Source organism: Microtus pennsylvanicus, chromosome 14 (assembly GCF_037038515.1).
Source record: "Microtus pennsylvanicus isolate mMicPen1 chromosome 14, mMicPen1.hap1, whole genome shotgun sequence".
In the NCBI taxonomy this organism is placed as follows: domain Eukaryota; kingdom Metazoa; phylum Chordata; class Mammalia; order Rodentia; family Cricetidae; genus Microtus; species Microtus pennsylvanicus.
The window spans coordinates 66,670,880-66,695,293 of NC_134592.1; the positions used below are offsets into that span (position 1 = coordinate 66,670,880).

Consider the following 24,414-nt stretch of genomic DNA (forward strand, 5'->3'; position numbering starts at 1 on the left):
TTGATTGAAGTAGCATAGCCCTAATCTTCAAATGCCATATTCCCAGGTCCACATCCCAGTGTCTTGATTTCCATTTTTATAAGTATATGGCCACACTGAATTAAGTTCCACTACCAACCAGGTAACACCCACTCCAAACAAAGCCCTATTTCCTAACCTTGTTAAGTAGCACCACTTGCTAAGGACCAAACATTCAAATCTATGAGCCTATAGGAGCCATTCCTACCAAAACCACCACAGTGTGACATATCCAATCATTCAGGCTGGCAGGGCTGACCTCCAATCAGTGAACCTTTCTGTCTCAGCTCCTCTAGCACAGAGTTACATGTGTGCGCTGTGACGCCAGGCTAGTGAGTTTGACTTTAGACTCAGGTGATCGTAGATACTCCTGATTGCTCATAACCATGGTAAGTGTTCTCAATTCTTTAATTGTATTTAATAGGTCCATTTTTTATCATCCCAGGTGAATCAGTGTAAGAAAACACTACAAAGTTTTTCTAAGTATAAACCACTTAATCCGCTTTGATTTTACTCACGAGCAGTTCTCCATGACTATCCTAAGGAGAGAAGTATGCATGCAGGGCACACATGCACACAAACACACGCAGACACACCATATGGTGTACATTTCTTCTTAAAATTACCATGAATTAATCTGTCCCATGTGGACTTCTAAATATTCTACTACCTTTGAATAGTAGGAACTCACTAGGGTGCTGGAAAACCAATGTTTTTAATCACTTTTCTTCAGGGAAGTTATATTTGAGGCTCCTAATGTTATAAATAACACAGCACGCATTTTAAATATTTGTCTACACAGGCTGAAGAGATAAGCAGAAGCATGAAGACACAAATATAGACTATACTGAGTGTAGAATAGAAACCATTTGAAGCTTTCTCTTCTCCACTCCCAAGATTCATGATTCTTCTGCTTCAAATTCCAAAACAGAATATGGCCAATTAAATATTTATGAAACTACATTTTATAAACTTGGATATTTAAAGACTTATATTGTTGAGAGTAAAAGTATCTGAGGAAAACGGGAACCTAAAGTCCTGACAGAAATTTAACAACTTTCTGGTCAGACTGGGATGTGCTGCGGACACTCTCCAGGATGCTAAAGGAAAAGAGGTTTTTCCTTTAAAGTATAATCCTTCTGATGCCAATGGGAGAAAAACTTTCAAATATCAAACACGAAAAGCAAGCAAATATGTAACTGAAAACGCTAATAAAATCTGAAAGGAAAATATATTCCCAAAGACACAGGAGAAAAACCTGGCCCACAAATGAGAGCATTATACAGAAGGTCATGGCCTAGGGGAAGTAAAATTCACTGGTGCACCTCGTTGGGCACACTGGAACACAGCCCTCTCCTTTCTCTGGCTCCTCTCAGCTTCCCTGAGGTAAGCGGCTTAGGTCTTCCATACCTCACGGCCCCAGGATGCTCTCTGCCACTACAGGCCCAGAAACAACAGAACCAGCTGAGAGTGGATTGAAACCCTAAATAAAAATAAATTTCAATTCCTTTAAGTTGACGCCCTCGTGTCTTTTGTTATAATAACAGATGCTAACACAGATGTAGAAGAACAATTTAAATATAATACTTAAGTAATTAGGCAAAGACAGGGCCAGAAAAAACAACAAGACAATTTGACAAAACAGCAGGTGAGAAAGAATGGGCGATTGCAGACTTGGTGAAAACTAAGGCACAGATAGTGGCCATTTCCTCTCTGTCCTCACAGAAAATGGTATTAATCTCAATTCGGTTTGGAAAATACTCTGAAATAGAAGGGCAGTTCATAATAAAATTATGCGGCATGGTGCTGCATCCTGCACAGATGCCGCTCACCTTTCAGTTCTTTGTAGACAGAAGGAGATATACACTGTAAATGACATAGGGGATTTAATAATGAGTTTGCTCTGGTGGCTGAACTGCTGTGATAGAATTTAGCTGTTGCTGTCTCTTCAGTTAGAATTGTATGCATCATATTGTAAAAGCATTTGATTTGATATATTTTATTGATTCTTCGGGAATTCCATACATGCTATCATCTCCACACCTACGCCCTTCTCTCCCGCTCCTCCTCCAGGTCCTGCTCCCACGTTGGCATCTTTATCCACTTTTCCTTGTCTAAGTAACCCACAGAGTTCTGATGACGCTGTCCCTTTGTGCATGGGTTAGGACCGAAGCACAGGTAACCTGTGAGTGGCAACAGCCCTGAAGAAAACTGACTCTCCCTCACTCAGGAGCTGTCAACTGTCAAGAGCTGGGGGTGAGCTTCCCTCTCTCATCTGCTGGAAAACTGGCTGTCCTGACTCTGAGCAGGTCCTGAGTAGGAAACTACAGTTCCAGAGTGAAGGACGTATTAGTAAATTAATGAAAACCAACTGCAAACTGACAAGTGGGCAGAGAACATAGAAAAGCATTTGAAAATCCACTGTGTTAATCTGGACAGCACAGCTGCTGGACCCTGGCTGGGGACCTTTATTCTCACAGATGTGACAGACAAATGAACTGCCGTGAAGTCAAGAATGCTAGCAAATAGTGTGTCCGCCAGAAATGTGCTAGGAGCTCCCAGTTGCCTGGAAGTAGGGCCTTACCTATTAACAGCACTACCCCGTGCTACAGTTGCCTGGAAGTAGGGCCTTACCTATTAACAGCACTACCCCATGCTACAGTTGCCTGGAAGTAGGGCCTTACCTATTAACAGCACTACCCCGTGCTACAGTTGCCTGGAAGTAGGGCCTTACCTATTAACAGCACTACCCCGTACTACAGGCAAAGAAGGGTCTTGAGACTTTCATCTCTCTTTATCCTGCTATCACATGACTAGATGGCAGCCACACAACACGAGACCATTTGCCAGATGTTGTGATTTTTAAAACACACAGACCTGAAACAACTTTAGCACATGAACTAAACGTGTGTGCTCAGACATCCCAGATTAGTCGCCGATACGGAGCAGGAAAAGGACTCGTATTTAACTGAGAAGCAGGAAAAGGACTCATATTTAACTGAGAAGCATCAGTATTACATTGGACTAGAGAATGCTTACTTAGGTTTTTCCTCAATTACATTTATTCATGCTATCTTTAAGTATAATTAAGACTATTAGACATTACAAAAAGCCACAGATAAATAATCCCTTCATTTCTCAGTATGAGAGTCTTATACCTACATAAATAACCCACTTCCTAAAGGCCAGGAGGCACACCCAACAGGATTTACACCAACATTCCAAAGAGAGCCTGCATTTGATAAAATCAGTGAATAATCTGGCCAAATTATGCCATTCTTAAAGTCATTTTAACCATAAAAAAATTGACAGGCTGATCTTTTCTGTCAGCCTATATAAAATACTTTGACCACAATCTAGACTTGTTTTACTGTAAATTGAAGTTTAAACAAAAATCTGCAAGGAGTGCTTGTCATCTCATCTAGCAAATTATTTGATACCCCATGCTCTAAACCAGTTCTCACCGTTTAGAACACGAACTCATTAGCACCTGTGTAAGTTCCCGTTACTTAAGTCACAGGATTTTCCAGGGGAAGCATCATTTAGCTTAGCCTGCTAATCTCCTGGCTCCCATGTTAATGTATGTTACTCCCCACTACACACACACACACACACAAAGACATACATGCACACGCACATACATACACATACGTGCACACACATGCACATGCGTACACACATGCGTGCGCACACACACAAACACACACAGAGACCTATCACTTAGAACCAATCCTGCAGTCATTATAATTTGTTTTATCTTTGCAACTGTTGGCTCACCAAATGCAGAAGCGTACTGCTGAATTTCCAAATTCAGAATACTTACAGGAAATGCACAGCCTAAGTCTTTTGGCCTTTGTTTGCTTATTTTTAAATTTCATAATGACATTCTTCCTGCTTCAAAAAATTCTATTACTGTATAAAAAACTATTAACCAGCCTCCTATTGACTCTGGTAAAACAATTATTGGAAAGAGTGCAGAGCCCCATAAAGCAAGTGCATGGAGACAGATAAAGCCCTCTCTTGGCACAGGTACACAGACTCACATTGCCAGGGAGCATCAGAAAGATATTCTGAAATCGATACTCATGCAATAAATGGTCCCAGAGAACTATTAAGGGCAGGGGAGGGACACATACATTAAAGGAGTTTCTTACAGAAACACAGACACTGCAATAAAGAAGAAAAAGTCAACAAACTAGTCATAAATGAGTTCTTGCTGGAATATGAAGCACATACTAGGTACTTAACAATATCTTTTTATCATAAAGAACCTTTACAGTGTAGCACAGTAAATACGGGATGGTACTAAATTAACAGTACTTTTATATGTCTGAGAAATTATGTGGGAAATCCAAAGAAAGCACTGCTGGATCTGAGCGTCCTCAGGATATGTATTAAGCAGGAACTCTAGACCAACAGCTGTGGAGCCTCCATGGGTCTAAACTGGGTTCACCATAAGTGGGAGACAGTGGGGAAGCTTGGACTATCTGAGAGTCCCCTGGAAGTAGGACCAGGATCTGTGTTTGGTGCATGAGTCAGCTTGTTGGAACCCAATCCCTATGGTGGGATGCCATGCCTAGCCTTAATGCAGGGAGGAAGGGCTTGGTCATGCCCCAACTTAATGTGCCAGACTTACTTGGATAAAAGAGAAAAGCTCTAAAAAAAACATGTATTATTGAAACCATCACAAGAAAACAATCAATAATCTGAGCAAAACCTATAATAAATGAAGAGACTGGAACAGCAATCAAACCTCCTCCCAAAGGAAAGCCTAGCTCCAAATGGCTTTGTCCAAATGTAGAAATAATAAGTACCAAGTCTTTCCAAAATCTTCCAAAGTAGAAGAGAAGCAATACATGTTAGAGCAGCCAGCCCAAAGTTTGTATATTGTATTAAACTATACAGGAAGATGGGGGACTGGTAATTAAGACAGGAAGAGTAGAGTATAACACTGGTCCACCGGAGCAGACAAGGTCTTGGCCGAAGCACAGATTAGGTACAGTAGGAGTGAGCTTAGAGCATAGCCCAATGCCCACTTCTTCACTCTCCGACACTCCCACCGTCTACCGTTAAATGACACAGCAAGAAGCTCAGTCATACACTAGTATCAGCCTTTAGATTCTCCAGACATCACAGCCATAGTCATATGAGCTTCCTTTCATTATAAGTACCAAATCTGAGGCGTTGTGTCATAAGTCATAGAAAACAGACCAAGAATTGTACAAGTAAAACTCACCACACAGTGTCATGGAATAAGGAGCAGAGTGTGTTTTAAAAGTGTGGTTTAAATGTACATCATGACCAAAGGTGATTTCATGGGGGGATAAGCAGAGGAGAGCGAGGAAGCTCTGTCACGTGCGGCACACAAGCCAGGAAACCCCTAGTGCTAAGAAAAGAGGAAGAAAAATTTATCAAAATTGTAATCAATTAGAGCAACAGCAAATACAATCTTAAGAAACACCAAAGTCTTTTCAATTATAACTCTGTATGAGATGCCATTAACTCGTCAATTACAAGTCATAGATTAAATGACCACATTGAAGGACAAAAAAAAATCCATTGCTGCTTTCAAGAAACACACTAAGATAGTAAAGCCATGTAGAAATTGAAAGATCAAGGCTGAAGATCAAGCCAAGCTGCAAAGAGAGACTTTTCAAAACTTGGCACTGTTAGAATTCAGGCATTATGCTGGCCTGCCCTGTCATCTGACAGGACTTACCCAGGCTGACCCCTGGCCACCCCAGGGTCCTGGCTACTGCACAGGCGCAAAGGTCCCCTTTAAGAGACAAGCTCCCCCCCCTCTCTCTCCCTCCCTCCCTCCCTCCCTCCCTCCCTCCCTCCCTCCCTCCCTCCGTGTCTCTCTCTCTCTCTCTCTCTCTCTCTCTCTCTCTCTCTCTCTCTCTCTCTCTCTCTCTCTCTCTCTTCCCTGCCATTCATCTCAACAGGCCAGGCCATTTCTGCCTCCTCCTTCCTCTTCCTTCCCTCTCCATCTCTTCCCTTTCCTCCTCCCTTCCCACTCCCCTTACCTCACACTCCACACTCAAGCTCTCTCCGCATGGCATATTTTGTCACCATGGTCCTCACTCACACTCTTTCACCAGAGGCACTGCCCCTCTCACAGCAAACCAAAAGTATTCAGGAGAGATGAGGAGAAAACAGCGCATTAATAAAGGGGAGGGGAGAGAATTGAAAACACCCTAAGTTCTGCCCTGCTATAGGGCCAAAGCAGTTTCTTTATTCATTAATGGTAATCTCAGCATACAGAGGGAAATATCACAACTGAAAAATAGGATCCTCTAGGGAGTCAATGTAAGGAAACAGATATTTAAATGTTAGTGTGTGCAGTCAGGTGAGAAGAGAAAGAGAAAGATGGTAGAATACGCTCTCTTCCTTGTCAACCTGAAACCTGTCAGGCTGTTTCTGTCCTTTTAGTTTCTATTTTTAGTGCCTTATTTAGATTGATAAAAATTGGTGTAGCAAATTACTTGAAGGATTTGCCTGCCTTATGTAAACGAAGTTAGCACTTAAAGTTTCCTTAGAGATGAGAAAAGACATTTAAATTGAAAAAAATTCTTTCAGCAGTGGACATTGTATCTGTACAACTAATTGCTTCCTCACATACTTTGTGTTTGTATGTTAACCATGGCACAAAGAGATTTTGGTGTTTTTTATTTGGGGTGCTTTGCTGGCTTAAGATGTTGCACATGGTTTTGGTTTTCAACCTATAGAGTTAATCCCCCACACACACCAGAAATAGCATTGTGTTTAATAGTAACATTTTGAACACATATGTTGGGAGCCACCTTTTTGGGGTGACTTGTGCCATGATGCTAGCCAAGACAGGTTCATAAATTTCAGAGTAGAGGCGTGAAGATTCGAAATGTTAAGTAGGAGGAACAGATATAAGAAAGAAACACAGAGACACAGGAGAGTACCCGGAGGGCAGCTCAGCGGATACTGAATTCCGAATTCTGAGTTCACCTGTGTTTACTGTATTTTACACCCCAATACAAAAGGGGGAAAGAAGGCAAAAGACTGCTTTAACATGATACCAGAACAGGTATTTGCTTCAGTACTTGAGACATCAAGCCATTAATTCTTGAGAAGAGCATTAGCTGTTTGGAGATGTAAACTCACCCTAGACCAAGTATCCTGCAGGCAGCCACTCCCTAAATCAAACCTCCTATTTCAAAAGATGAAGCATAAGGTGCTGAGGGAAAGTTTACAGCTAGTAACTACCTGCCTACTGGGGCGTGGCCTCATGGACCTGGTTGTGGCAGCCATTTTCTCTCATCCCCCTGGTTCCCGCTTGGCTAGATGGGATTGTTTTGAATCTCATCTCGATCCGTCGTTCAAGCAGAGAATCCTGGTTTTGTAAGTTCCCCCCTAAATAAGTAATGGTCTATCTCTCAATTCTGAGCCAGTGTGAGGTTTCTGTTGGCACCCGATTTCTCTGCCCATCACCTGGCACCCCACTTAGATTTACACTCCATGTCTCTTGGGGTCGATCAGAATGGAGTGGCTCTACCTCTTTGGGCCATCACAATGTCCTAAACACCAAGTAACCACACCCTAGGATAACTTGTTTTGTGGCCAAACATGCTGTTAACAACTTTTAAAAGGCAAAAATAAGCTCAAACTCTCTGACCTTCAGACAAGGTAGAATAGGCTCATAGTTTTGGATTTCAATATATATATATATATATATATATATATATATATATATATATGTGCTTTTATTTCTTTGGGGGGATGCTTTTAAGCTTGTTTGCAAAAGGGCCATTTTCCTTTTCTTTGCTGCAATTGTCTTTTTTTGCAGAACAATAGTGTGTGCAAGTTTATGAGCAATGGAACATGCAGGTTCAATTCTTTTTTTAAAAAAAAATTATTTTAATTTTAACCTCTTATCTCTGCCAGAACCAACTTCATATAAGTTGTTTTGAATGACAAGCATATGTATAATCCCACAGTTCTTCAGTCTGACTTTTGCAGTAAGCCACTCGATTCCATATTCAACAAAACTTAATTTCTAATATCAGCCATTAGAGGTTTTTTATTTTGCTGTTTCTAACTTATTTCTTACAGAATGATAAATCATTCTTTGAAGAGTTGATTTTTCAATGGATGGTTGATGCTGGGATGGTTGCTCACCTGAGTAAGAACTCCGAGTGAGCCTTGGAAACAGCAATCCTGGAACCTGACATAGTTATCCTTCAAACTATAGAATATCATTTGTGAGCAAGCTGTCATGGCCATGTGGCTGATCTAGAATTGACTGCTAAGTTCTGGCAAAGAGCTGCATCTTCCGGTGAGTACCTGTACAGGGCCAATGTTAGTTACGTGCAGTCCAGATTTTAAGAGTCATACTTTCTCAGGGATCTCCACACGGTGATCTCTCTGACCCTGTGAGACAGTCTCTGTACAGCAGAGGCCGCCAGTGAACTGTAGCTCTCCAGGTACCCTCTGTGACGCTGCTCTGAGTAGTGGCTTGCTCCAGACTGGTTCTCTGTGCTCTTTGGCCGACGCCAGAGTATGAAACAGTCCAACATGGGATTGTTCTTACTGGTAGTAATAAACAGATAGCAACTGGGAACTGCGACATTTTGATGGCCATATTCTATTTTGAAATACCCTCTGTGTATCTCATTCATCTTCTTTTACCTCACAATCTCTGAGCAGGCTTCAGATTTTCACAGTTCAGGAAAGATATGACAAGCATTAGCACAGGAGTGAAAAGCTTGGGGAAATTCTGAGAGAAGTTTTAGTTAAAGTTGGCTGAATTTGGGATTGACTGGGAGGCCAAAGATTTTAAAAGCAAAAGATTCTCTCAAGACACGAGTTGTTAGGCTCCAACAATCATTATCAGTGCGATAAAGCTGCAGGCATTTATGTTTTAGAACCTAAATTATAAAGCCAGCTAAGTCTTTCTAACACTAGTTTTAATGTTCATGAGCACGTTTTACCTACATTACCTGTGCAAGATGTTGAAAAGGGGACATCGCAAACGCAGGTGGGATCAAGCTGGTTTTGAGGAAGGGGCCTTTGTGGAGTCTTTGCTATAGCAAAGAACAACAATGCCTTCTGGGAACTGAACTAAGTTTTCATCTAGTCTTTAAGATTAGAAGTCAAAAACAAAAATAAAAAGGAAATTAAAGCCTCATTACATTGATCTTTGAAGCATTGTTATGTGAAATTGAGTGGGCCTTTTGAGGCCTTTCTTCCAGAAATCAAGGACTTGGTTGTCCTTTTGTTTGTACTTAAGTCATGTCAATGGAAAGTGTCTCTCATTGGAATTCTAGTACAGTTTGGACTTCTTCCATTTGAAAACTGAAATTTACATGGGATTGTTTAAATCTTATTTTCTAGTCTCTCTCCCACATCACCACCCTCAGAGTCTGAAGGTATATTTTTCTCTTATAAAAGGAACGAGAAAAGTGAACATCTTATTTGTAAATTGATATCTAGTAACTAGTGGTACACATGAAATGGTAGTTCTCTAAAGCCTACTCCCAGGTAGCCTTAGGAAAATGTATCTTAATTATTTTTGAACCTGTGTTCACCTTGTTTCTTCATATATCTTAAGTTATAGTTTCTTGTTCACAGCTACTTCTTATTTGGGGCTACTTTTTTTTTCTTAGTGGCATGTAATTCATAAAAGGGTACATTGTTTTGATGAGACTTTTTACAACTATGGCTGGATGTCTTTCTCTAGTCTTCCAAGAAGGGTCATTTTACTGTTTTAGAGTTACTTTGAAAGTCTCCAGGTCATCAACTTGGACTACGTTGCATGTAAGTGCTAATGTGAATTAAAACCCAAGCTGACCTCAAGCAGTTCATTCTATGAATGCAGACAGGAAAGAACAATTTGCCTGATAATATTCTGGTACCTGTGGACTGAAGTTCTGAAGAAACACCTTTCTTTTGTTCGTTTTTGCAAAAGCCAAAGTATAGTCTAGGGTTTCCTGGTTGACCTCAACAGATAAAGTGAGCAGTTATGAAGGAATCTTCATAGCTGATCCGAATGTGAGGATTTGCACTCTACACATACAGCTGACTAAGCAAGATAGCGTTCACAGGTCTACGTGTATCCCAAAGGCTCCCCATTAGTTACTGAGCTCTTATAACTGGTACTGTAGCATTACGACATTTTGCACCAATCTTATAAGCCTTTACAGTGCAATGCGGGCCACTTCTCTGAGGCAAACCAAGGGGTTTTCCTGGAGGTTCTGCTGCCCTCAGAAGCTTTTGGTGGAGGATCATTTATACATTTGTAATAGACTGAAATAAACCAGACTGCAGTTCCTCCTTTCTTTCTATTTTTTTTAAATTGTAAACCATATAATAAGTTTCGGTCAAGATTGTGTAGGATAAGTTCAACACTGTAGGGCCCGGGGTCTACCCTTGTTCCTGGGGTTCATCTTGAGGACAGTTTCTGGTCAGCCAGCTAAAACATTTTTCATGTGCTCCCTCTGCCCCACCTGGTGATTAGCTGTAGGGCATTGTTGACTCCATCTTTGGTATGGTAATTCCCCACCTGCCTGGGCAGAAATCCTTGTGCAGCAGCTAGGTATGTGAGGATTTCCCCAAGGTTGAATAAAGGCATTCGGCTGATCTTTTTTCAAATGACCCAGGTCTCTTCGTGTGTTCTTTCAATCTCCAGGCCCTTGCCTGACTCGCGTATGGTACAGTGGCGCGCGAACTGTACCGAGCGGGTAACACAGAATCGGGTGTTACATGACATAATTATAGTGATATTTTATTTATGTTCTAATAAATAAAGCTTGCTTAAAATCAGAAGGGCAAAGCTAAGCCACCAGAGGTCAGGCAGTGGTGGCACACACCTTTAATTCCAGGATTTGGAAGACAGGGGCAGAACTCTGAGTTCAAGGCCACCCTGGGCTACACAAGACCAACACAGAAACAAACCCAAGTGGTGGTGCCTCACACTTTAATCCCAGTACTAGGGAGTCATACACCTTTAATTCCGGCACTATAAGGAATATAAAACGGGAGGGGAGAGAGGCTCAGTCTGCTTAGTCTGTGGTCACACAGCCTTGGTAGAGGTAAGACTTCTCTAGCGGCTTGGATGCTTTGCTTTTCTGGTTGAACCCCAATATCTGTCTCTGGGTTTTTATTATTCGTGCTACACATAATTGCATTCTATCAACCAATATGTATATTTTAAGCATATAATTACATTGAAATAAAGTTCTGAAAAGAAAAATAGAACTCTACAAAATAAATTGAATATTGCTAAAATAAGTAAAACTATGGTGCTTAACCAATGTTGTTAAAATAAAAAGAGTAGTTTCTAGAATCACCAAATATTATACCATTATTTTTGTGTTATGCTGTTTTTCCATTACCATATTATCTTATGTATTATTATCACCATATGTATACTTATTTATATATAATTGGAAGTATATATTACCTTATTTTCTTATTATCATAATGTAGATGCAATTAAGGAAGTCTACGAGAGCCTGGTGAAGGGCCCATGGGTATAACCCTTCTCTCGGGGTTCATCTTGAGGACAGTTTCTGGCCAGATATCTTATTGCAATTTCCGGCTAAACATCCTGTTTGTTCCTGTGCTCCCTCTGTCGCCCTGGTGGTTAGCAGCAGGGCTACTGTTTAATCCATCTTGGGCTGGGTAATTGCCCACCTGCCTGGGGGAATTCCATTGTGCAAAGCTAGGCATATAAGGTTTGTCCTAACCTTGAATAAATGGCATTATCTCCTTACAAATGAGCCACGTCTCTTGAGTGTTCTATTAATCTCCAGGCTCTTGCCTGGCTCGTGAACGGTACAGTAGTGAAAACTGAACCATAGAGAGTAACACAGGCGTTACAGCCCGGAACAAAGGGGAATACATATTTATTTGGGGAAAAACCCACAATAAGGGTAGAGAGACATGGTCCTCTGCGGGTGCTGGAAGCTGTGAAAAGAACTCTGACTGCCGCCCAAGAGAGTGAGCATGCTTTCATCTGCGCTTATCAGTCCACACATAGCACCTCAGTCCACGCCCTAAGGGGCTGGTACCCAAAAGGCTACTGGATGAATGAATTCCCACCACACCATAATATATTTGCTGCTAGCAAACAATTCACATACACATTTGAGACCCTTATACTATGATATCTTAGAACCACTGAGCCAATTTCCCCATTAACAATTAGGTTTAGATAGAGCACAGCCAGGCTGGAGAGAGGGATCCTCCATTAAGGACTGGGTAAACAACCAAACATAGATACAGCACCATCTTGACAAGCGAAAAGGCATCTTCTCCTCTGTAGCCTATGAACCAAGTTTCTAAAGAAGAGTCTCATACATATGCCACACTTTCCCCTACTCTCTCATCTTCTTATTTACGTTTGTTTAACAGGATACAAGACCTGTGAATGGACACCTTGCCTGGCTTACTCATTATTACATTCTCATGGCTCTCATGGCTGCCACATCATAACTTCTCAATAAACATTCTCTATATGGGTAAATGTCCAACTGCAGGGCAGTTTACAAAGAAGATGGGAGGAGCTAAAACTCCACTGCTACATGGGACCATGGCTTGACACACAGGCTCTGCATCCCAGCAAGTAGCTGCAAGCACGGCATTGAGTCCAGAGTCGGATGGACGATCAATAGGAGCTATGACAGAATATTGAGCTGCCCTAAAACACACAATTTAACTTTTCAATTTTGGAAGTAGACACTGAAATAAAAGCAGATGTCTAAGATAATCTTAAACAAATGCCTCTCATTATTTAATCTAGTTGTATGCCGCAAACAATAACAAAATATCTGTCCACAACTCTTTTCAACAGCATGATAAAAGTTAACATAAGAATAAAGCGCACTAAGAACTTCTTCACATACAGCTAAAAACAATAGCTATAAATTTTGTAGCTAGTTAATCTGTCATTTTAGATATCAAGTATTGCTCACATATAAATTTTGAATAAAAATTTTGGCTTGAAAAACCTTAAGAATAGACATTTCAGCATACATCCATGCCTTTAATAAAAAGAAATGGGCATAGAATATTTTTAAAAGAGCATAAAAAATAAATCTTAGTAATTCTCTCCCTTCGCAGAAAATAGGATGATTATGGAATTAATACATAAAACTTAAAAAATCTCCTTCCTTTCTCATTCTCAGTCATACCAGTTCTCTCTCTCTCTCTCTCTCTCTCTCTCTCTCTCTCTCTCTCTCTCTCTCTGTGTGTGTGTGTGTGTGTGTGTGTGTGTGTGTGAATGTGTGCGTGTGCGTGTGTGTGTGTGTGTGTATAATACACACTTCTGGGACCTAACTACTCAATATTCTTAGTAGAGCCCTGGAACAAAGCCTGGCATAATAAATACAGAACCAAGGAACCGAAACCAATGTTTGTTTTTGGTTTCTGCCATTCCCAGCCAGGTATTTATCACTGTTTGGTTTGTCTGTGGTTATGATATACTTACATCACCCCCTTCCATGTAAAAATCCCCCACTCTATTTTCTTTGTCCTATTTGAATAAAGGAAGTCAGATTCTGCTCCAAAGTCTGAAAGAGGATTCAATTTGAGAAGTCAGGCTACCTCTAAGCCAGATGCCCAAATCTCTGACATGCTTTGAATTCAAGGGGGCTGGGAAACACTGTGGATGCAGACAGTTTGGAGTTAAGAATGCATCCATTTGAAAAGTAGTAGGGGAGGCAAGAGTTGGTGGGGAAAAAGTGGGAGAGAACTGGAAAGGAGAACATGATGCAAAAAAAAAAAAGATGGATTAAGAAAATAAATGAAATCAAGAAAATTCCTCAGAGAAGGTATCTCTGGGATGGGTGGTACAGATGGTGGTCTGATTTGAATCTAGTGCAAGCACAATTTCAAGAAATTACTTACAAATAAGAAAATAAACAAAGCTGATGTTACAGACATAGCCAGTGGATTGAGACACACAGAGAGAAATGCAAAAGAAAACAGGAGAACTCAAGCTCTGCAAACAGTTTGGATTCCTTCAAGTGCTTACATAAATGGAAATCTGTAGCCAGCAATTCACTCATCAAATCAACCTTAATCTCAACATAGATTGGCGACATTCACTTAAATGCATCTCTTACTATATTGCGCAGACATTTATATTACCAATTATTCCATATAAAAATATAAAGCATAACTTATATAAATGCTTAAGGCATAAAGTGTTTTAAAATGTATCCTAAATGTTTGTCACTGAGTATGAACCGAAAGGTACAGAAAAACCATTATATTTTGCTTAATCCCATGCTGTATGCAGACAAAGGACATTTATTGCAAGTAAGTAATATTGCATAATGGTGAGATTCCTTGGCATGTATGTGGAGAATATGTCCCTAACACAGCTCCAGGAAACTGTTTTGATATGTGATAGTGTAGGTTCTTATAAGAGATATTAGTCACATACTCACATTCAGTGCTGATAACAAAATAGAAATATGCTGGAAATTTCATAAAGATCAAACTAATTAAGATACTTAATTGCCTCTGACTAATTATGGAAATTGGCAGGCTCAGCAAGGAAACAGGCTTTTCAAGAAGCGTTTGTATTTTAGGCAGTAGCCTCCTCAGCTTCGTTTCTCTGGGAGCCGCTCGTATAGTTTCAGAACTGGTATTGCAAGCTTTGTCCACGGAGAGTTATAAAGAGAAATGACTACATATGCATCGAGAGCTTCAGTGGGACAAGCAGAGCTCCATCCCCAGTCTCAGTGCCAGCAGTTGGCTTGGCACTTTTCTAGGCAGCTACACTGCACAGGTTCTCATTAGCATGACTGCTCTCATAAGCGTTTGTTGTTGCTAAAAGAGCAATCCCGGCACAAGGTCTATTTACAGCTTTTCCTGGCCCTTTAACTCAAGGCCACAAAAGGCCTCACTTAAGCAATTGTAAGTGCCTGCGAAATACTTGCCATAAAAGAAAAGACAAAAGTTCAGTCGTCGAAAAGAGAGTATGGACTCCATAGTTTACTTCATAACAGTTTCGTAAGAGCTAGGCCTGCCGCTCACAATGCGAGCCTGCTGAGAGACATTGGAAGACACTCCGGCTCTCCTGATCTCATCTTCCGCAGTGATAAAATGGAAATGGCACCTTGTTTGCATGCTGCCACAAATACAGGGAAAATGCAGATGTCTATTTGTTTGTGGAAATAGAGTACCCAAATTATGCCTAATATTCAATGAAAGATCGTCTTTTTTCATAATCTGGATATTTATTACAGCTTTAGGAATAACCATGAAAAACCAAAGATCACACTAGGGTCTTCCAGAGACAAATTATAATTTTGTGCTAGGGATCAAAAAAAGACAGAGAAGAAGGGAATGGAAGTGAGTCAGAGAGTTAAAGATATTCTCTGTTCTTTCATCTACCCCAAATACACTTGCAATGTCTGTTTCATATAAAATAAACCCTAATAGATGTCATTGTTTATATTGCACATGGTGGAATTTGTCCAAGCTACCAAATTCTCTCTATATAATATATATTCTATATATGTAGACAATGAGAAATTAATAGCATAATTACAAATATTTCCTCACAGCCTATTAAAAAAGGACCTGACCCATGGACTTTCTCAATCCCTGAGAACTACAGCTGCCTCTTCCTGCCTGGAGCTCCTGGTCTCACATCTGCTCGAGATCCTCACATGCAGGATCATGGAGGCAGTTCCTCCCTTGCCTCCTGTAGTACCAACACATCCACAAGAGGGAGGCTGCTGTGTTAACAAGGCCTGGTAACCGGTCTTAACCTGAGCCACACCCCAGACACTGCCACTTACAGGCTACCTAGAACTAGTCATTCAGGTAAGAAAAATGCGTGTTCATGTGGAAGTACAGGAAGCCTGGACTGAGAAGTATTATTCAATGTAAAGAAACTCCTAATTTCAAATCCTCACACCCCTAGTTTACCCACAATAGTATTTGTATGAAATTTGTAGTCAGTAAATATAATAAGGTTTGAGCCAATAAAGACAGTGATAATAAAAATATCAACAAATATATATTAAAGCAATAAGTTTCTTCCAAGATGGCTACAGTGTTGCTTTGTTCTTTAAACAGTATTATTGATGGTCAGTGTTTGAACACCACAGAAAGGAAATAGTCCAAGACATTGGTATCACGCCCAGCAGAGGAGAAGCTTTAGGAAATCTCTAAGGCTGTGGTGGTGACCCAGTTCATGTGCTGTTGGGCATTGAACCTGTCCTAGGAGTTTTGTTAACACCCTTTAAAGCACCAAATAAAAATCTGAGACAGAAACAGTCCAGCCAGCTTTGGCTTTGCAGTGGGTCTTTGAACTTTGTGTGATAACTGCCTGTGCCCCCCATGCTGTGTGTGCTAATGATCCTCTACATGCACCATTAATACATAAAAGCAATCACCCATAACCACAGGCCTTCTCCTTCTGTATGACAGTGATCATGGCATTAGCAACCGGAAATAAAATAAATCAAGGGAAATATGGCTGGATGTCAAGAGCTATGAGGACGAAGGAGAAACAAAAGCAAACAAACATACAAAAAAAAACCCTTCATATTTGAGCCTATTACTTTCAACACGCTACTTCTTAAAGACCTGAGAATTGAATGCAAAGATACGTTAATATCCATCTAGGAATATAAACAGAAATTACCAAAACTTAAAACTTACTTTAAGCATAGTCTTAAGGAATTAGAGCAGTAACAGAAAGTTCCTCTTACTGCAATACAGAGTAGACTAAACAGGTAAAACTGATCACTGACCACGTCTTTGTGTGTTCCAATCTTCATCACAGTGTAGCTGATCATTCCAATTAAATAACATGTGAAATACTGACAGAGATGAATGAGCAACTTGCTACGTTTCCCGAAATTCAGAAAAAGACTTGGTTCTAAATCCTATGATTAGGAGCCAGTACAAGCCCAATTTTCATATGTACTCCCATTATTTTCTATGAGATATGCCTACTTTCAAAATTGCATCAAAAGAATGGCATTTAGGTTAATTAATGCATTTAAATGCATTATTAGGAAATACATACACGTACAAGCTTTTAAATATTTTCCTAAACATTCTATTTAACTTGCATAATTTTTAACCTTACATATTTCTATGTAGTTTATTAAAAAATATTCTGAGACCAGGCCTCCAGTCTATAGCTGATCCTTCCAGGTGAGTATGTGTTGCAAAGAGCAAGCTCTCTTAGCTTTAGTAAACTGAGCAGAGAACAGAGCACGCGCACGCTTCCCACATGCCATCTTCTCAGCCAATGCAGCTGCAGCACGGCGCTGGCCATGTCCTCCCTCCCACTTTGGTCTTTCTCATTCCTGGCATCTCTGGAAGGGCTTAGGATCATAGCTCAGCTCTGATCTCTGGTCATTCAGGATAATTCATGAATCAACTCTTCAAGAACATGTTTTATATAAACAAATCTTCCCTTTTATCAGATTTATAGTTTTGTACCTCCTTATATCCCCAGTATCATACAATCATACAAAGTAGTCTATTTAGCTTGGAGAAAATTAGCACTGGACTCTTTTTTTTTTCTACTTAACTGACTATATCTTAGTACAGAGAAAAAGAGACTTCAAGAGTTTAACACAGAGACATTAGCATTGACATAACCGTAACACACACCCACTGTGTCACAGGGAAGATGAATAGAAAAGAATACACAGGCGGTGGACTTCTAGCAACCCCTGAGCCCCTGGGAAGTCGCTTCCTTCCTTTAATGGCCAAGGAACTTACCATTCCACCAGAGCATCTCAGGAATCAGACAAGTGGCAAGTCCTGAGGCCTCAGAACCTGACTGCCAAGCTAGTCCTGTTTCGAACAGTAAAATCTAGTCCTGCCTCTTAGCAAGAGTGTCTACATATTCAACATAGTATCACCCAAGCCCAAGTCCAAACAGGTAATCAAATTCTGTACTCGAAAGAGAAATAGAGCTGAGATTTAACCCCCTTCTCATTGCCAACTTAGAGTCTCACTCCACACAAGTAGCCCGTTGTGAGTGAGACAAACTGTGTGTTCAGAACCCTGTGTGCTCTCACTAAATATCTGTCGGATGAGTAGATGAACGCTCAGACAGGATTACACAGGTATTCTTCTCATCATCACCGTATCAAGCACTTTCAGAAGAGTTTATTATGTTTTACACACATCAAATCATTCTCTCTACAAGACCCACATGGGCTGGCATCAGAGCAAGCTCCTGGAGCACAAAGATCTTGAATCATCTGCTTCCAAATTACTTAGGCAACAACTAGCACTCGGGAATCAAATCGAGGCAGTCTGGCAGGGGCCTTAACCACTTCCTGTATATCAGGATAAAGAGGCTCACCATTATATTGATGCAACAACCGCTAAATAGGAAAACGAAAGGATTCTTTAAGGAGGTGCAGGAAAGCGGGGGCCAAGTTAATTAAACACCTGTCAAGAGGCTACAACAGAGAGGGGCAGCCTGTCAGGGTCTCTCTCTCTCTCTCTCTCCGAAGAACTAAAGGCGCCTCAGGGCTTGTCTCCTTCCCCTTGCCAGGCTTCAGGGCTCTCCACTGCTGGTGCCTCACCAATGTGGCTGTACTTCTCTTTCGCTGTTTTAATAAAGACTTAAAATAAGATTGCCTCTCATATATTTCAGGGCAATTCCTAATGTTATGATCTTAGTTCAGGTTACTATCTAAAACCACCACACACTGGGAAGCTTATATACAAGGGTAATGTGTTTTTCATGGTCCTGGATTGGAAATTTAAGAAACTGCTAGCATGGTGGCGCTCTGGCGAGGATGCCCCTCTCCTTCTATCCTCAGAGACAGAAGACAGTGACAAGCTTCTCTGTAGATGTCTCATAAGGGCACTAATCCTGCATATGAAGACCAAACACTCATGACTTAATTTCCCCTCAAAGATGCAAACCCTGAACCATCGTATATATGTTAAATATGTCAGTATATAAATTTAGGAAAAACACGAACATCCAGTCAATAATAGTTCGCAAGAGGACTCTGCCTCAACTAGTTAAATCCTGAGATTTATAGAAAGAATGATTTTTTTTCTTTGAAGAAGCTAGGAGTCTAGTACAGGTCTGTGTAAAACTGATTTTCTGGTACCAATGTACCATGGAAAGGGATTCGTAGAGTAGCCACTTGACAAACTTGGTGATTGATACTCCCCCAAATTGAGAACTTACATCATTAAATCATGTTACCTTGTTATTTCACCATAAATCCTGTAAAATAAACTCTTCTTTATCAATAGTAAGATTACCTACTTAGTAAGGCAAGAGATCTTGTTCCAATTAGCTATCTTCATGAAAAAAAGAAGAAAACACCAGCCAGACCTATAAAAAAATAGCTTATAGTAAAACCACTGAGAGCTAAGCCCCATTCCCATGGCATCAGCCACCTCTATTAATCCTGTTGACCAGGAGCCTTGCCTGGAGACAAAACTTCTCTCAAGTGGCAAACAGAAGCAAGCTAAAGAGAATGGCTTAGATGCCCCAACCACAGATGTGTGTTACTCAGAGGCCATGAGAAGGCTCATGTGGCCTTGTTATTGTGGTCATTCTTTATCAAGGCTCTAGAGAACCTTGGTCCTTACAGTCAGAAGTTTCAGGGAAAATAACAAGAACATTTGCCTCTGTAATCTTTGAGGCTTGAGCAACCTTGGTGGCAATTACAACCATAGGAAGATATAAGTGCTTCTGCACTCCTTTCAAAAAAGAGAAAAAAGTAAGGAGGGAATACTACATATGAGGGTTTGCCAGAAATGAAATAAGCTCGACACTAATGAGGAGAAAAACTGCAGTAATCCCTAATAAACATGACAAAGTTGTTTTCTCAAGTTTTCCTGCAATGCTTTAGACTCTACTCATGCACTTGAATCTGCCTGCACTATCTGGATAATCCAACCACAGACAGTAATCACAGGAATATAGACATATTGGTCTACAGTCGCCAAGTCCAATAGATATTGAGGAATTATGGCATCTTTCAGCAAAGAACTTGGACAAGATGAAGCTAAAAGATCCTCTGAAAACCACCACTCTTCACAGCTTAGGAGCTTGTTCGGACCTCACTCACCAGGATGTCTATCTCCAGCCTACAGAGACGAGGAAGAGGAGGGCTTAGAGGGAGGAAAGAATGCTGACTTTGTGCTTTTGGGTGAAAAACTTGTCTCTAATAATTTATATGTTTTTAATATTTATACTGCTTTCTGAGCATTCAATCCCATGGTCTTACAGATGCAGGGCAAACACTATACCAGAGATTTATATAGCATTAACCTTTACCTCTCCTGGTTTAAACGCATGTGCATACAAACTGTTCTCCTAAATGAATGGACACAATTCCGTGTGGGTGCAGGAAGCGTGCATAGGTGGAACAGTCTTAAGTGTATTCAGGTGGAGAGAGAATGTGAATGCTAATGAAATAATTTCAGATCAATTATCAGTGGAAATTAGCATGGCCAGTAGTCATTACATGAAATCGCTGGTAGACGCTGTCTGCAGACACACATCCCAGAGCATTGTCTCATTCCTTTTCCTTTTTCCCATTGAATTAAATGTCTGATCAATTGCTAAAATCCCTGTCGGCTGAGCTGGCAGGTGTGTGCTTCATCATTCCTTTTTATTTCCAGGGCAGCAGAACAGTTATTATTTTTTATTCCTCTAAGCTTTCTAACTGCTTGCTCTATTTGTCATGCTCTATGATAAACAATGACATTTTAGCAAAAACAAGCTTTCTTTTTTTCTTTCTGATTCTACAAGTCCTCCAGGCTTGCATTTAAAATTAAACCTAGTGTAACCAAAACATAAACATTGTATTACATAGCTTCTTCACCTATCACAAATATGTCTTTATGGTTTTCAACGGTGAAAATTTTATTTTGCCTAAAATACATTAGATTTATTATGACTTAGTTAAATATCTCCCTCTTCTTTGTGATGGTAGTACAAATGGAAACCCAATAGAAAATGGTGAGAGGGCTTAAAGAACAGGGTTATGTCTGTCAAACTTAAGCTCAAATTTTTCTTATTAAACTTGTTTGGGTTTCATTAATTTTTAAGATACCACACAAAATAATGGGTTTTGATACAACATTTTCATATGTGTGTGATGTTAGATGTCCTTCTTTATATGTGTTGCTTTTATTGGCTAACAAATAAAGCAGTTTCTGCCAATGGCTTCACAGAGTAAAGACAAGCAGAGAATCCGAGCAGATATACAGAGAAAAAGAAGGTGGAATAGAAATAGGTTGGTCTGAGATGTAAGAGCTAGCTAGAAATATACCCATGCCATTGGCCAAACAGTTTTGTAATGAATACAGTTTTTGTGTGATTTTTCGGGTCTGGGTGGCCGGGAAGCAAGAGAAAGCACAGTCTCCATTTACACTGTGCATCATTCCATTTTGTTTTCAGTTGTCCCCCTCCCCTGTGCACCCTGCCCTCCAGGGGCTAGTTCTTGTCACACTTCCTAAATGTCCCCATTCTACTTTCTAATAACATCTTATGCATGTTACTAATAATGAGTGGCCTTGTACAACTAACAATTTCTAGAACCTTAATTTTCTCCAGAAGCCAGACTTCAAAACGCAGAGTCTCCATCAGGATGAGCTTCCTGCTCTTTTGTATTAAACAAGATCAACATGTGTGCATGGAGACACACGTGTAAAAATGTATCTATGCTGTTATTATGGAATGTCCAAGAACTCCACAACCACCATGATCAACAATAATGACTCAATAATGCATGGGGCTGGGGAAGGAGAGCTAGCATCACACGTTTTTCATTTAAATGGAAACATATGGCCAAGATCTATGGCCACATGTCTTTTCCTGTCCCTTTGAACAAATTCTAAAAGGAGAAATGAACTGGACACCACATATTTAAAATGACAGATATGGGAGAATCACAAAAAGCAGCAAATGGTGAGAGCCCAGAAGTCTGTCCAGCTCAGTGTGACTAAGGGACAACCCACACTGTTCAGTTCAACGTGGTCACAAGGCTCACACAGTTTACAGTATATTATTTTGCATTTTGAATGACATTCTTAAAAAGCTATTTTTTGCCGTGTTTCTCCTTCAGATGACAGATAAGAAAGCCGAGGCAAATACAGATGAACTGTTTTGCTTAGCTTCACTGCACAATTTCAATTCCATTACAGCATGCAAAATGCATTTGTTACATCAGTCACATTTGCTAACAGGGGACTTCCTGAGCATCAGGGAAATCCGTGGGAAGTGAAGTACTGCTTTCCAGATGTCTGTGCATGCGTGCACGCACACACACACACACACACACACACACACACACACACACACACACACGTGTGTGTGAGCACACACAGATACACACACACACCATCACTGTTAGTGTGCTTCTACTTCTGAACAAACTGCTGTGCTTGGATTGACATTTAATGCCCTCTTAAAAGCAAAGCCCCAAAGGCAAGTACTTGTATATTCCATGCTGCTGACTTGGAAGAAGTTAGGTGAGCAATATGGTCCACTTGGGAGGTAAGGTGATCCTACTATTTCTTACTCTTAGGCATGTCTCAGGAATAGTTAGTGCCCATAAAAATTAGGCACTGCCGAAAGAAGCCCATCTGTTAAGCAAAGCAAGAAAATGTTCTTGAGAGGGATGTCACATTCTATGTAAAGACCGTTCCTCTCTACCATCCATTTTGGCAAAGGAAGGCTACTTGCTTCTCTTTTTTGCAATCAGGGACTATGCAACACAGGTAGAAGCAGAAGAGAGACATGGCCACCAAGAACTGGCCATAGGCACTGAAGCAAACAGAACTGATAGTGACCATGTGGCTGATCAACTATGTGTACAAATGATGAAGTAACTTTTAGACTTCCACAGAAGTCAACCAAGACAGAATAAAATAGAGACTTTTGTAACTTTCGTCAACTACCATCAACTATGACCTAATAAGGCTATGAGGCTCCACACGTCCTTATACTGATCAACAATGATGCCAAATTATTTCAAAATACTTTAAAATATTATTTGAAAATAAAAATACAGTGCACCAGGCACTCCCACAAGCTGTCTTCTGACTTCCACACGTGTGCACATGATATACACATATAAAAATAATAAATGTAATTTAAAAATCCCTAAGTGATCTGTTACCATCTAGTAAAATTCTTTTTTTTTTATTTTTACCAAAAAACCTAACATGATATCAAATCTTAATAAAAACTAATTGGATTTGAGTAGTTACAAATTATCAGGACATTTGGAATCTACCAAGCTCTATGCTCAGAGTGCCTGGTCCATCTAGGCAGAGCTGTTAGCCAAGAGGTCCTGGGAAACTGGGGCGGAAGCTCCAGGTGGGCATTTAATCAGAGAGAGCATACACACACCAAGAGTACGGAAAGTGTACACCGCTACCACCAGGAGTAGAATTCAGGAGAAGGACCGCAGTTTTAATGTGTACGCATGTGTGTCTCTCTGCATGTACGTTCACATACATGCAGAGGCCCATGAAGGTTCTCCTTCCATTCAAGTTGTTGGGCGTGAAGTCCAAGAGACTGCTTTGCTGTTGCCCTTAGTTGCCTCCCAGAACTTGAAGACACCACAAACGTCACATGTCAAACATAGGGCTTAGAGCAATCAAGCCATAACTGACCTGGAAGCCTATAATAAGGAGGTTGTGTGTGTTACACAAACTGCCACAGGAGAAAAGCCATTTGTCCCACGCAACTGTGAAGCCATGAAAATGACCAGATCTGACCAAGGGTGCAGTAGTGACACTCTCACCATGGGAGACCAACTTGTAGGTTCCAAACTGCAGTCACTTTGTACCTACTACCAAACAGAACTAGTCTTTATGAACATAAGATATCTAATTGCTAGAATGTACAAATACTAAGTGCTGAATAGAGGGGTTGTCACAGATTTTCCCCACTGTGATCCTTCAATGAACACTACAAAGTTTTACTCTCTTTGTACATTTTATAATTCTTTTCAGGTTATAAAAAAGTTTATCTGACAGTCAATTCATCAGTTGTAGCCATCAGTTCGCTTCAAGGGCACCCTCTGGAAGAACTCCAAAGAGCCGTAGGAGGGTAAACCCTTCCATTTACCAATATATCTGTTTATGACAACATGTGCCATACTTATTTGCTTTTAATATTTCCATCCTTTCAGTAACTATCATCTCCATCAATGTAAGACTCTCATGCCGCTTATCAATGTAGCCCTGCCTGGCACAAGGTCTAATAAACAAGTCCTCAATATATGCTGGTAACGCATGGTATTTACCTCGCCACCATCACACAAGCACAGTCGGCTGATAAAAATGTCAATCAGGATTTGTTTCTACATGAAAGGACAGCACTCAAAATGCTATGTTTCTTTAATAAATTTTTAATAAATACCAACTGCGAAAGAAGCTGATTTA

At 40.4% G+C, this 24,414-nt stretch overlaps 1 protein-coding gene across 4 annotated transcripts in view; it reads right to left on the reverse strand.

Annotated features, from left to right (window-relative positions):
- Positions 1–24,414, reverse strand: part of Immp2l (inner mitochondrial membrane peptidase subunit 2) — an 807,887-nt gene that overhangs the window by 475,102 nt on the left and 308,371 nt on the right. The gene's annotated exons all lie outside the window — the stretch shown is intronic.